Here is a 12972-nt window from a genome sequence, read left to right on the forward strand (position 1 = left end):
GACCAGTGTGCCACTGTTATGGGAAATGCATTATTGTTTAAATGACAAAAAGCCAATGTCCACTGCAAAGCTTTTTGTAAAATGCAAGAATAGAAAAAATGAAGTGGCAGTGCATATATCATGCACATCAAGGAGGAAGAAGAGACATCTTTGTTTGCCTCCAATTTTTGTGTGAGGCCTTGCAGTTCAGCTGCAGCTCGTCACCTATGATAGATCAGGGTGGCCCCAGAAGAACAGTAATTTAATCTGTGCACACCAATTTCCCAAGGCCATGTCAAAAATGTCTGTTTCGGCTTTCTTCGGCTGCACCATTATCCAAGTGATCAAGTATGATATCCTGCTCACGTTCTGTCTTCCAACGTTGAACACCTTGTTCCTGCATCTGGTGTTTGACCCTGTTGTGCCTCCCTAGAAGCCATTTTCTATCACTTTGAAGCAGTTCATAATGTGCTATTATGACCTACCCAAACATCAGCAGTGCAACCTTCTGGTTCTCTCACAATGGCACCTTGGCTCCAAGCCTACAGGTCCACTGCTGCTGTTCTTTGTGCACTGCATTGATGTGCCCGGCCCCTAGTTTGCCATGCGAGTAAACCTAGTGCTGTATGTGTCATGCACAACACTGTCCAGCTCTTCTGGTTGGCTTCCTGCCATCACTGTTTCTGCAATTACACACCATACTTTGCCAAGTTACCCTAAACTTCTCACAAGGTGTGCAACTTTTTTGTGGCGTGTTCTGCCAAATATGCCAACATCATTGATGTCAGCTCAATGTGTCACTGCCCTGGTGCCTCAGCCTTGAAGCGTCATTTGCAGCCGTCGCATACACTTCAGTGCTACAGCCCTCATTTGCATCAGTCACGGTGTTGACTCTTGCACAAGCATGCACCCGTTGCTTATGCATGTGAAGGCATTCATAACACTTGGGCCCATCACTTCACTGTTATTCTTGACTTCCATGCTACACCACAGTGCAACGGCTACCGGCAATGCGATTCCCGCCTACTGCACAGAAGCCAGCATCCATTTATTTTGTGCCCTCGACAACTCAAAGCAATTCTCTCTACCATTACCTCACCAGCGGTCCTTCCATCAAAAGGCTGACTATGCCATCCAGAGAGCCCAAGGTCTACCATGCAGCCTTCCTCGTTGACCAGGACAATTTAGAACAGTGCTTGTGACTGTGTGATAGTTCATTGTGATGATGTTACTAGCATGTAATTCTGAAAATATGTCATCATCAGTCATATACGGCACCCCCACTTGCAACAGCCTGCACAGCACACGTGGCAAGAAAGACAAGCCACTGCTCCCCACGATCACAGAACAGTGGAATCGCAGATCCTGCAGTTTCGCTGCATCTACTCACTGCTCCTTCGCTTCAAGGATCTCAAGTCCTCTCAGGAATGAAGTGCAACTCATCTCCCGCCTGCAACTTACACAAAGGTATTGCCATCACTGGTTGTTTTCGTGAGCAAACTGCAATACATGTGTACGGTTTCGTTTGTCTGTGGGGATTCCAGTGGAAGGCTACACTGCAACGCAGAGTCATTTTCGGTCTTGATGTCATGAGTTTAAATGGAGAGGTGCGAATATGCGAGTTGTGTTTTTTTGTGATAGATCTGTTTGCCTCTCAGAAAAATATCACCACAGATGCAAACAGTCTTAGGTTCAATTTTTGCTATCTTCAGACAGTGTGCATGCTGAGGCCAACAAAGAGTTCCTTGTTCCACATACAGTGCATGTACTGGTCTGGGTCGAGCTCTTGTAAGCTAAATGATTGGCTGTAGACCCACATCTTCCTGCACAAGGTGGTGTAAGCACCTGCATTGCTGCTGTGAGCTTCTGCCAGGTGGTAACAGTTAGTGCGGTGTCATTATCTATAACGGCCATCTGTAATCAATGAAAGTGGTGACACTTGACTCAAAGCTGCAATGATTCCCCGTTTTGATTCATCATGGGGTCATAACTAAACCCATTTTCTTGTAGGTTTAGGAGGCTTAAGAGTGTGATTTCCTCTCTGTGGGCTGTCATGGAACTGTAGGTCAAAGCTTGTCCATGATGTCACTGAGGTGAGAAGTGTAGTTGCCGGCGGGGATATGGGCTTGGATGCTGTGCATAATATGCCTAAGAATATTGGTCATTACTTCGATCCAAGAGTGCTGTTCACTCACTATGACCCATGAGTGCTGATTTTAACTGCCGGTGAAATCTCTCCGTAACCACATTCTATTCCTACTGGGTGGCAGGCCCTAGTGATTTCCAAAGTAAGGATGAGTTTTATCATGCTGATGAACAATGCAAACTCAAAATGGCTTCCACTGTCTGTTGTGATAAACAATGACATGCCAAAGCATCATAGCCTTTGGCTGGTGAAGGTAAAAGCAACAGTTTCAGCAGTAATGTCAGGAATCGCAATAGCCCTGCCCAAAATGTGGAATGATTGACACAAGACAGCAATCATGTTCGGCCTTTGCAAGGTGGCAACAGCCTGACAATGTCTACATGTATGTGGTTGAATTAAGCATTAAGCCCTGGTTGACGTCTTTAATGGTGTCACCGTGTGGCATTTTCTAACCTTGGATCGCTGGTACACAAAACACTAGCAAATCCACTGGCAGGAACTGCTGTTGATGCTGGTTCATACGAAATGTGGCTTATGAGCTATTGTGTAGCCCAGATTCCTGGGTGAGAAAACTTGTGCGAACAAAGCAAACACTTCAAGATGGAGGCAAGCAGGCACAAATGATCATGGCTTACTTGTAGACATATCGCGCCTATTGTCTCCTGTTCTGAGCAAAGCAAAACACTGAAGGACCAGTGATGTGCATGCTCACTGTAGGCTCTGCAATTCATCATGTTGAGGAGCTGCCGTTTCCTTGAGGCCTGTACCTGTGAGACTAGTGATGACACTGAGTGGGGTGCGTGACAAAGCATCGGCAACAGCATTGTCGACTCCCTTAATGTAGCAAATAATCGTCATGAATTTCGATACGCATGACACCTGCCACAGTTCGCAGACTGTGTGGGAACCACCATTGGAATTGACAGTATGTTACATGTACGTCACGTTTCATGACAAAGAATTCAGTTCCTCCCAAGTAATGACAAAAGCGCTTGATTGCCATGTCGACAGCCTACAGTTTGCACTCTAAAGTGCTGTAGTGCTGCTCTATAGGTGCCACTTTCCGAAAAAAAAAAACTGATTGTCTACCATAGCCTTTACTGATGGCAACTACAGTTACGCCCGAGGCGTTGACTCTAATGCACTCTAAATCTCTCGGTTGTGGGTAGGCAAGAAGCACGGCATCGGTGAGCCTTCCCTCAATTCCCTGAAAAGCTGTTTACCGAGACTAACTGAGCTGATGCTTAGCGTTTTGTCATAAAAACTTTTGAAGGCAACCTTGTTCGGGTGAGGTTAAAATGCCAGAGTTTTGGTAATGTGACCAAGGAAAGTCAACTTGTGAGCACCAAACTCCGACTTGTTCATGTTCACCAAAATTTTATGCTCAGCCAGGCATTGAAACATGGATAGCAGATGCGCCTCATGTTCATTTGATGAACTGCTTGCAATGAATAGGTCGCAAAAGTACACATGACAGGAGCTAAGGCCATAACACCATTGAAAAAGTGCTGGGATGTCTATCAGGAGTTCCTCAGGCCGAATGGCTTGAGCAGCAACCAGGCTAATATGCTGGAAGTCGCTATCATTGTTTTAGGGATGCTCCTGGAGGAATGGGGAGCTGATGGTAGCTCACAAAAGGTCGATTTTGGAGACGAGCATCACAACACATAGGCTGCCTGTGATATTATGAACGTTGCATACTGAGCAAGAATGGCTCTTTTGTCTCTACAGGGTCACCAGTCTCCTGGTGTAAACTTCGGCACCAGAAAATGCTTCCCCTGAAGCTGCAACAGGGCGACACCAAATCTTTCCTATGGCTGTGTTGGCACTGTGTGGGGCTGCAGGGATTCTTTCGGCTCCTTGTTGATATGTTCCCTGACATATTTCACATTCCGCAATTCAATCCTTAACGGTTAATGGTAACCAGGAAATGCATTCACATGCCATTCTCAGTGAACTTTCGGTTTCAAGATAAGAAGAATTCAATCTATCTCATTACATATGCTCACAAAACTCATCATCATCATCAGCCTGACTATACCCACTGCAGGGCGAAGGCCTCTCCCATATTTCTCTACTTAACCCGGTTCTGTGCTAGCTGCATCTACTTGACCTCCGCGAACTTCTTAACCTCATCCCCCCACCTAACTTTCTGCCGCCCCCTGCTACGCTTTCCTTCTCTTGGATGCAGTTTGTTACCCTAAGCGACCATCGGTTATCCTCTCTTCGCACTACATGTCCTGCACATGCCCATTTCTTCTTAATTTCCACTGGAATGTCGGTAACTTCAGTTATTTCTCTGACCCACTCTGCACGCTACCTATCTCATAATGTTACCCCTACCATTTTTTGTTCCATAGCCTTCTGGGCTGACCTCAACTTAAGTGGAACTCTCTTGGTTAGCCTCCACGTTTCAGCCTCCACATGTTAATCATTTTATCGCTGAAGGTGAAATACCTTTTGGCGTAAGACCTTTTTTTATTGCCTGGATAATTCATCATCCTGCAGTCTTTCATCGCTCTGAATTGCATTTTTGATCTCATCAAATGTTTCTTGTCTCACATATTCACATGCAACATTCAGATCTGTGAGCTCCTGGCTGCCTAAAGAGCCTGAAAGAAAAGCTTTCAACATCGTTTCTGTACGAACTCTTCATTCAACCTCCATGTCATACTGCTGCACCTACCGCAACATGCCCTGTAGACTTCTTGGCATTCTGACGAACAGTTTTGATGGTGGATTGCTGTTTTGTGATCAGTCACCCTTTTTAAAGTGACGACCATACACATTTTCGGGGAGCTATTTCGATGCAAAAACAATTGCTGACATCATCTTTTTCAATATGACCACACCTGGTTTTTGTAGAAATGTTTGGCTTGCAAAAGAGGTGATCCTTCTCGCAGCAAAGTTGTTGCAAGTCACATTGTATTGCATGTCTTTTCTAATCATAGAAGGCTAGAACTGCTGGTGCAGTGACTAAATGTTTAATGGCCTGAAATGCTTGCCCTTATCTAGAGGTCATCACACCCGATATGCCAGGTATGAATCTGGCATAGTTGTTAACTATGCCACACTGCTGAAAAGCTCAGCTCATATCTGCGAGTGGTGATATTTGTGGTCACTCATTTCAAAATTCGACTCTAGTTTCTGCCTGCTGCAGCTCTTTAGTAGCCTCCATCCAGCCTCTGGTTGTCAGTATTTTGTGCCTCCTCCTTGCTTTATCCCGTCTGCAACAGATGACTCCTCTGAGAACATAGAAACCTGTCTGCAGTCATTCCTGAAATACTTTGCTACTCACAGTTGAACCAAATGGCAAACAAATCAGTATGTATCATGACAATGGTGCCTAAAATGAGGCTGGAATTCTTGACTTTGGGTCCAAGACAATGCCAATATACATTCTTCAGATTGAGTTTTGAGAACACCTTTGCCTGTGACAGCTCAGGCAAGATGTCATCCATTTATTGCACTGGGTGCTGTTCTCTCCACAATGTTTAGTTAACCTTCTGTGGGTCTATGCAGATCCAGAGCTCGCCTGATTTTTTTCCCACTGCCATGAAGCCCACCTACTTGGTTGGTTGATTCATTTTGGCACCGATCTTCAAAAGGACCAATATTATAGCACACTTTCAAACGGCAGAGTGGTAACCTTTCTGTCATCATTCAGCTCTTGAATTCTTTTCATGATCTCTGATGACAAGGACTGTCCAGTATGTGGATCTTCTGAGTCAGTGATGGTAGATTTGGCCCTTTTCTCAAGGTCATGCTTTTTACCTCCTTTTCGGTCAGTCTGCTGTTGCACCGAAGAACTCCTTATGCCACAGCATAACCACAGCTTCTTGTGTCATCATTTGTTGCTTGCATTCTTTGCATGATCTGTGCGAGTGCGAGAACTGTTCAATATGTGTCATCCTCTGAGTCGGCTATCTCAGCTACGGCCCTTTTTGCAAAGTCATGCTTTTTCCTCCCTCTGCGTTAGTCTGCTGTTGTATCGAACAAGTTCTTTTGCCACAACTTTAACCAGTGATACACAAAACCTGGCTCCAGAGTCAGCACCACTGACAGCCTTGTCAGCTGCACCATGATCGGCTTATAGCCTCTGCTGGTTTAAGCCCTAGTTATCATTGCAGTTGACAGCTGTACTACTGCAGGCACTGGCACAGTCATCAGCAGTGAAAGTTTACACTTCTATGCAGTGTGCGGTTGTTAATCTTGATGTCTATAAGGTTGGGCAGTCCTTGGAGGATATCAGGCAAGTTGTCTTGCTGTGGCTGCTTTGGTGGTTTCCCAGTGCTTTTATAAATTCTAGCCTTCTAGGATAGTCAACTTCCCAGTCAACGATTGACGAAGTATTTGTCGCTTAACACTAGCTTATATGCTTTGTCAATGTTGAGAGCAGCACAAAATAATATCAAATTGTCCACAGAAGGAACAAGGCAATAAACAATCTAAAGTTTTTGTTTCACTTTTCATCATGTCTGCTACTAAAAAGAAAACCTTGTCTTTTTTTAGCAAGACCAACTAGCCCACCTTGAGGTGATTAGCAGAAACATCTAACAATTATTTACTAGAGCACTTCTTGGACAGGGCACAGTAGAAAGTGCTTGTACCATAGGCAAATACCACATGAATGAAGTTCGTCTGCCTTCTTGTTCCTTCTGTGCAGCTAGCAGTGCAGCCCTGTGATATACTAGAATGCCATTTGCCAGCATCCAAGCCATTCGCATTCAATTTGGGTTACAGCAGTGCAGTCTGCTCGACCGGCGAGGATCCTTCTGATGCCATGTTATACTTGCGTTTGTAAGATGTGCTTTGAGCAGTGCTAATGTCCTGGACTAAAGTCCACACACAAAACACATCATGGAGCAACCATCCTTCAGTCTTAATAGATTACTTCAGTTATATCTTATCCTCACAGCCACAGGCAGAAGCACTAGCCCCCGCTGTATGAAACAGGGAGGCAATAAATAACGTGAAACTACTTGGCCTTTGCAAAAGTGAGGAAGGACTGTGTTCATTGTAACCCGCCTTTTTATATTGCAGCCTGCAACTTCTCTGTACTGAGTGAATATATAGTTGTGGACACAAGTAAATGGAGCACATTATTCCATTCTGATAACAGTTGCTCTGTATTCTAAAAAAAGTGGCGGCACTCTGTATTGCGCACACATAATTTGAATAACACAAGGATGACACCCTCTGGGAGTCACTCAGCTGTTTATAGTAGTGTTAGCACAGCACTAAATCCCCTTTCCCTGAAAACACGTCCCAGACTCTGCTGAGATAACTGATCTTGCAGACATTCTAGTTTGCACAGGGATATTGTTGCAGACCGTGTCTATTTCTTTCTGGTCGAAGCTGGCTGCTTTCACCACTGAAATGTTGCAGGAGGTACCTGGCTTAGGGGAGGGCGCTGTGGTCGCCGGGGTGCACGGATGTGCTCAGATTGGCTCTGTCTTCTACACATGATTCCGCAGCAATTTCAGCCCAATTTCACCGACATTCTTCCACCATCATCCCCATGAATTTACGAGGAATCTGCGGATACCCGACTTCGAGGTGGATTTCCATATTTCTGACACATTTACGAGGACTTTTCTACTGCAATCCCGCCGCTGTGCTAGGCCTATAGGCGTGAACAACAGAAGCTGGGCCTAGAGAACACGCAGATGCGCCCGTCCATTGTGTGCACCAGCCCAGGTGCGTGCTCGCTGGGTGGGTTTTGCCTGCCACACCGATGACTGGTGTGCAAAACAGAAAATGCAGGTTTCAGTGAGTAGAACGGACACTTCCTCACAAGAATTCACTGAAGAGGCGGGATGGAGGACCGCTAAGTATCGCAAGACTGAAAGACTGAAAGACGCGTCCCAGCGCGAGTTGAATCTGACGCAAGACCAGGCAAGTTTAAGTCACCAAGGGATAAAGTCGAGACACACCAAGACACGGGTCGTCATTCGGCAGTAGGATGCCCCTACTGCCCAATGATGACATCAAGATCATCGTCACACCCAAGGGTGGTCTCGACATACTCAAGGTCGGTAGCACAACAGTCACGGCAACCATTTTTCAAGCCACGCGTATCAACCAAGAGGAAGGAAAAGAAGACAGTGTATGCCCGAATATGCAGCAAAGCATTGTGATAATCAGCACGCCAAGTCGAGCGAGCGCGGGTCAGATACCTCCATATGGAACAAATTCAAATGTACGACACGAAGTATGATGTCAACACATATGTACAAAGTGGCCCCCAACAACATGACCAAGGGGGTGATCAGGGGGATCCCTTTTGTAGATGGACCCAAGGAAATCGACAAGAACATAGTCACCCCAAAAAACCATTTGGCGCTGGCGGCCAAAAGAATCGGCGAAACAACAACAGTGATCATCGCCTTCGAAGATCTTACAGTGGCCAATGTGGTGAGGTACGGCACAACCCTTGTCAGATGCAAGTTATACAAAAAAACAGATAGATGTCTGTTAGCAGTGCAGACACCTAGGACATTGAATGGATGTATGACAAAACCCAGACAACAGGACATGCAGGGGCTGCGATATTCGCAATCTCGATAACAGACACCAGTGTTCTCCAAAGAGGCTGTTAGGAGGAGATGGGAATGAAGAGCTGCGGCAGAGCAACAGGTCCTCAATGGCAACGACTTCCCAGCCTTGAAGCATCGGTTCTGTTCCACATTGAAATCCAAGAAGAACAAATCCTGCGGCAGCACCCCAGGCAGGTCCAGGTCCGAATCAAGGTTCATTTCCAAAAGGTGGCTGTCCAATGCTGTCGACAAGGTGAACTGGGCAGATGCGGCTAAAGACGCTTCACGAGAGGTATTGGTAAAATTCCCAGAGTCTTAAGAAATCCGCTAAGAATGTGGTACTAGAGACGCTGGAAAAAGAAAACACAGTAATGTGGGAATTCATCCAAATATTATTGCATGAGGTACAGCGACTCAAAAGTCAACGTGTGCACTCTAATGTCACACAGGCCGTGATTTCCACCGCTAATGACAGCCCACCAATGACGCCCACACTGCCAGCCCGATAAGGGAGTCGGAACTCCCGCACCTAAAAAGCGGGCGTTGGAACGACAGGATGGAAGTATGATAGGCCAGGTAGATCGGAAATCAAGGACATCACTAGCATGCAGAGTGCCATCGAGAACTTGCACACGACGATGCTTGGGTTAGCGAACAGGGTCACGAGCCTCAAATGTGGCGAGGGTACACCAGCAGTACCCGCAGCAATCCCCAAGTGCAGAAATGATAAATGTCTCTCACGATGCCCATGCACAGATAGGCGCCTCCCCCATCAATTAAAATGGCCCTCATATTAAACAAGGAATCATCATATGGTAATGGAACTGTAGAGGACTGCTCAGTAAAAAGCCAGTCCTACAAAAGTACATTAGAAACATTACGCGGAAAGTGGACATCATTTTACTGCAATAAATGCTACACACGCCAGCATCCATCCCTGTTTACCGGGAACTTTTCTCCAAGATTGAAGGCACGGGTATATCCACTCTAGTAGGCAAGAAGATGACAACCATCATTCAGGAACTGAAGAGAGTCAAAATTGAACACCTATTCATTGAGCTAATACCAAACAAGTTTAGGAAAGGAAGTATATTTGTCCTCATTCTGTATAGTAATCCCACTCACCAGAAGCAGCGCTTTCTCTCTACAAGAAAATGCTGCGACCGGTCGGCAACGATGCCCTCGTGATTGGAGGAGATTTCAATGCCCAAAACAGCACCTGAGGTTACAGCTACAGCACAGTCAAGGGCAGATAACTGTGGCAAGACTCACTAGATCTTGACCTCACACTTATCACGGATCCCACTGACCCGATGAGGACGGAAAATTCGGCTACCTGAAATACCACTCCCGATCTCACTTTCACTAATAATGCTAAGGACGCCACTTCAAGAAACACTGCGGTCGACTTGGGCAGTGATCATAAGATTCTGGAGATTGCCTTCCCGACCTCTGATAAGCCCATACCAGACAAGCAGGAATTCAAGTGGATAGACTGAGAAGAATTCCGATCAGTAAGAAAGGCGAGGCAAAGCTCCGCGTTGTCCTCCGATATCGATGAATGGACACGCGGAAATGCCTAGAAGGCCATCGCAACTAACGACCAGACAGAAAGGATGAACAGTTGCCTCGCTCATCTAATAGAAGCCAAGGCATCCATCCTCGCCAGATGGAAAGGTCACAGACTAAACAGAAAACTAAGAAGAAAAGTTGCCAAACTGAACAGAAATATCAAGAAGCACTGTAGAATCCTCTGCAGACAGCAGTGGAACGAGATATGCAACTCGGTCGACAAACAGTTACACAATGGACAAGCGAGGAAACTGCTCAAGCATTAAACAAAAAGGGACTGCTGTAGACTGAGTTCAAGAAATTGGGCAAAGAAAGGGTGGCAAAAATATTGTGCCAGAGGTATCTCCCTCTGGGGCCCCCTCTCACACAAGGCTGTTACGTGGGGAGGTTCAACGCTTTACTAGATGATTTCAGCAACGAAGAAATTTGTGTGGCCCTGCACAACGTTCATGTTACGTCGGCTCCCAGACTGGATGGGGTCACAAATAAGAACTTGGATGACAACTCCGTGGACAAATTCACAGAATATATAAACGAACGATGGAGGGAGGGCTCCATACCGAAGCAGTGGAAGACCTAGTAAGGCTCCTAGCTTGGAGAATCTGAGGCCAATCTCACTTACTTCATGCATGGCAAAGTAATCGAACCTGCATTCTTTAACTGAGGAAACATTCATCTCGAACTGATAGGTGCCTACCCACACACTGCCCTCGGGTTTCGGCCTCACCTCTCGATGCAGGACGCTATGCTCCAGCTGAAACATCAGATCCTGGACAACAAAACCCGTTCCACCAAAGCCATCTTTGGGCTCCACCTCAAAAGCGCATTTGACAGGGTCACCCATTCAGCAATCCTGACCCAAATCTTGCGCATGAATCTCAGCGAAAGAGCCTATAGTTATGCAAAAGACTTTCTCACTGACAGAAGGGCGCTCCTCGTAGCGGGAGACATGAGGTTTGAGGAGCAAATGCTGGGAAGCACCAGCACCCGCAAAGATCGGTCATTTCGCCCATGCTCTTCAACCTTGTAATGATTGGCCTTGCGCAGAAGCTTGAAAAAGTAGCAAAACATATATCACACAGTCTACACCAACGATATCACGATCTGGGTCAACTGTGGCGGCGAGGTCCAACTGAAATCTTTACTGCAGGAAGTACGCTCGACGCATAGGCCATGATACAATGCCCAAAGGTCAGCTAGTTTTATGGCAAAAGAGCGCCCAAGCCAAAGGCGATAGAATGTGCAGATTTGTTGGTCGGGCAAAGTGGGCGATAGCTGCTGATGAAAATGCTGAACGAAATCATGTCCTTACTTCGAGGAACACTTCCTGCTGGCTTGGTTCCCACATCCACTCACTTCTCTTGCTTAGCAGTTTGTGGTCTGGTGCTATGGTGTCGATCAGGTGCACACAACATTGCCACATGGTTTGGGATTCTTAGAAATCAGCATACGCCATTGACCTCAACTGGAAGTTTCATGCATTTTATGATGACTGCAATCTTGTCTGGATTGCAAATATCCCAGCCCTGCTGACAACCACCTCGAGGAAGTTGATGCCTGTGATGCTAGACTTGCATTTTGACTTGTTAGTGTTCAGTTCAACCAGACTCAGGTGGCCGAGGGCTTCAAATCATCCGTCATGCCCTGCATAGTCCCAGTCAAAAACTATGTTCTCGTCAACCATGTTACGATGCCGTTAGATTTTCAAAATGTAGCACATTCAGTGCTGAAAGTATTCTGTCATGGAGATAATTTAAAATGGCAACCTTTTGCAAACAAGTGTCCATATGGTGTGATAAACATTGTCAGTTCCCTAAACTCTCCCTCTAGCTCAACGTGATGAAAACTCTGTTTCATCAAGCTTTGGTAACACTTCAGTAGAGACTGTCCACAAAATACAGAATTCTATGATCTCACAGAACAACATTGTCAGCTTGGCAAGACAAATGCAGACACGACCGCCAAATACCTTCAACATAGCGACCACACTCTGCACCATGCTATAGCATTTTTACCCTCCAAACTGCGCTTTCTGCTTCAAGCTTATCCACTTGCATGAGTATAGCCTGCGGTCTATTAACATGGCGTATGAAGGTGACAATTCCTAGTTTCTGAACTGCAGGGCTAAAGGCAAAACTGTGTGTTAAGGCCGGAAGTCAAACAGTAGTCATCGAACAGCTTGCACCACTGTTGTAGTGTTCTAGCTTTTTTGCCACGAGAGCCGTTACTCTCTTGATGGCTGCTACCACCTCTGGTTTACTCTTGCGGTCCAAAGAACAAGGCAGCATTCTGGTTGGTCCGCAAAAAATGCGTGGCCGGCTCTTTGTTGTGCTTATATTTACATAACACAAGAAACATAAGGGTGGTGCTATATAGTTTTAGCATGTCACACAACACATGCCTTCCCTGTCAGACTAAAAAAAATTATTTGCCCATGAGGACGCGTTCTAGCTGCACAGGCTACAACTGCTACTTTACAATAGGCAACATGAGAAGAAGTTAGGAGGAGATAGTGTGCTCCATTTACTTTTGTCTGTACATTATCTGCATCATGACAGCATTGAGCACTTGTAAAATCTGCAACTTCATTGTTTTCTAACAGTATGTGCATGTATTTTAAACAGCTTTGTAATGAACGAGCATTAAGACCAGATGAAGAGTGATGTTTGTGTTATTGTTGAGAGTTGTTTCATTGGTGTTCATGCTTTTGTTTCCTTCCTGTTTGTTGCTCTAACT

General features: G+C 45.8%; 1 protein-coding gene across 14 annotated transcripts in view; it reads left to right on the forward strand.

The window, feature by feature from the left end:
• LOC146188193 (sodium-dependent nutrient amino acid transporter 1-like) overlaps window positions 1-12972 on the forward strand; it is a 351255-nt gene that overhangs the window by 64336 nt on the left and 273947 nt on the right. The window lies entirely within an intron of this gene.

This window comes from Amblyomma maculatum, chromosome 5 (assembly GCF_055883805.1).
Source record: "Amblyomma maculatum isolate TAMU_Amacu chromosome 5, ASM5588380v1, whole genome shotgun sequence".
NCBI lineage: Eukaryota > Metazoa > Arthropoda > Arachnida > Ixodida > Ixodidae > Amblyomma > Amblyomma maculatum.